This window comes from Mustela nigripes, chromosome X (genome assembly GCF_022355385.1).
Source record: "Mustela nigripes isolate SB6536 chromosome X, MUSNIG.SB6536, whole genome shotgun sequence".
Classification (NCBI taxonomy): Eukaryota; Metazoa; Chordata; class Mammalia; order Carnivora; family Mustelidae; genus Mustela; species Mustela nigripes.
The window spans coordinates 44150182-44152454 of NC_081575.1; positions in this window are offsets into that span (position 1 = coordinate 44150182).

Genomic DNA, 2273 nt, shown 5'->3' on the forward strand with positions numbered 1-2273 from the left:
ATCTTCAGTTTCTTTATACTGTGTGACAGCTCCTTTGGAAAGGGACTGGGTACTCTGTTTAAAAGCCTGCCTCTCCCACTAGGAAAAATCTCTTGATACAAGGCTCTGAAGCTAGGGATTGACATAGAAGCACAGTTTTTTCTGACACTCCTGCTTTAGGATATGTGCATTTGACTGAAGATGCACAGTACCTTCAAGTCCTTTTGGCTTGCCTCTCCCAGGCAATGGGGGTCCCAATATTCTCAGCACACTGTGCTGGAGGGAGAGCTTCTTTCAGATAAATGTGGACTGGGCAGAAGCTACACTCTGCTGTTTCAGTTACACTCACCCAGAACTTAGCCTGAGCAACAGACAACTCAAGGCAAGATGAAAAGTTTCATCTCTCCTAGAAACATAATGTGGCCCTTACAGATGTGAGCTGAGGTGAAGAGACCTGTGCTCTTGGCTATACCCTGTAGGTATATAGTTTCCCTCATGCTGAGCTAGGAGAGGGGAAGGAAAGGGAAAATCTTGGTTAAAATGAAACAGATTATCATAGTTCTTATTGTTTTAGTAGATTTTCTTAAAAAATTTTTTTTCATTTGCTGTATGCCCTTACGACCACTTCCAAAGAATTTAAATGACTATGTTAAAAAAATAACTTTCAGGGGTGCCTGGGTGGCTCAGTAGGTTAAGCGTCTGCCTTCAGCTCAGGTCATGATCCCAGGGTCCTGGGAATCCTTCTCAGCGGGGAGCCTGCTTCTTCCCTGCCTGCCACTCCCCTTGCTTGGGCTTGCTCTCTCCCTGTCTCTCTCTCTGCCAGATAAATAAATAAAATCTTAAAAAAAAAAAAACTTCCAGAAATTTCACTGGGGAGTGGATTCTCAGAGTTCCTCACATCGCTATGCCAGAAGTGGAACACCAACCACCGTTATTTTAAATTCACTGTCTGATAGTTTCAAGACCTGTGTCACATCTGATTCTGGTTCTGTTTCTTATTTTGTCTCTTCAGAATGTTTTGTTATCTTGTCTTTGTCTATTTCTCATTATTTTTACCTGAAAACTGGATTTGTATAAGACAGTAATTACTGAGGTAAATAGAATTTATGACTGAAGGTAAGCACGTCTTTCCTGCTAAGCTTTCAGTATGGAGGTTTGCTTTAATCTAGTTAGAAGCTGGGCTGAGTTTGATGTTTTCTTCCCATTGGCTTTGAGATTTTCCAGTTGCGCTTTCAGTTTTACTTATTTTTTTCTCAGAAAGAACATGTATCTCGTTACCCTTCACTGCTATTTTCACTCAGTGTTTTTTAGTGTGGTGTTGAGGCGAGGGACAGCATTCTCTGATGTTCTAATCTTAGACAAGCATGATAAACCTGAGTTTTAGGGACATAACCTGCACAAGTGTTCATGCTTCTCCTTCAGATACAATGCTGAGCCTAGCACACATGCCTGCTCCCTCTCCTCATAGAGCTTTTTGTTTTTTGGTTTCCTTGCCCCAGCTGCAATGGGTTTCCTCCAGTGCTTTCAGGATATGGATTTTGTTGTCTTTCCTGCAGATTAAGTCTTTTGTTTAGTAGGGGAGTTTGGTTTGATTGGAATTTCACCCTAAGTGACAACAGTCTTCTCGTCTTAGCTGGCACATGGAGCAAGTTTCTCAGATTCTCCCTGATCTTACCTGAGAACACCTAGTGAAGTTTCTGGAGTAAAACCTGAGTGTAAGCCCTTTACATCTGAGGCCACAGGGACTTCACACACTCATGCTAACACTCACTCAGGCTTTAGCAATTCATTAGCAATTTCTAGCTAAATGTTCTTACTGGTCTACATGTTGTTTGGTGGTGTCTATCTCAGATAAGTAGGTGCTCAAGTCCTATTTCTCCCTCCATGAGTCTTTCTCTAGATTTTAGAATCATTGTTTGCCCTGTGAACTCGGTTCTCTGATGGCTTTAAGAAAAATTGCTATTTTGACTTTTATCCAACTTTCTTTCCTGTTGTAGTGTAATGCCATTCTTTTCAGCTCTCCATTTGGAGCTGAAACTAAAAGTTGTCTTGTTCATTTTACAAACTAAATAAAATTTGATTCAAAGTTCCTTTTGGTTCCTATAAGCAGTACAAACTTTTTTGCTCTAGTGGCTTACAGCAGACAGGGAGTTGAGACCTATTCTCAGGAACATTTATTTCCTTATCCCAGAAGTATTTATTGGGCTTGGGAAGATAGTGAGGAAGAAGCAAAGTAGCTATCTTTTGATGCCTATAATTAGTCATTATATGACTATCCTTAGCAACATAGGTCA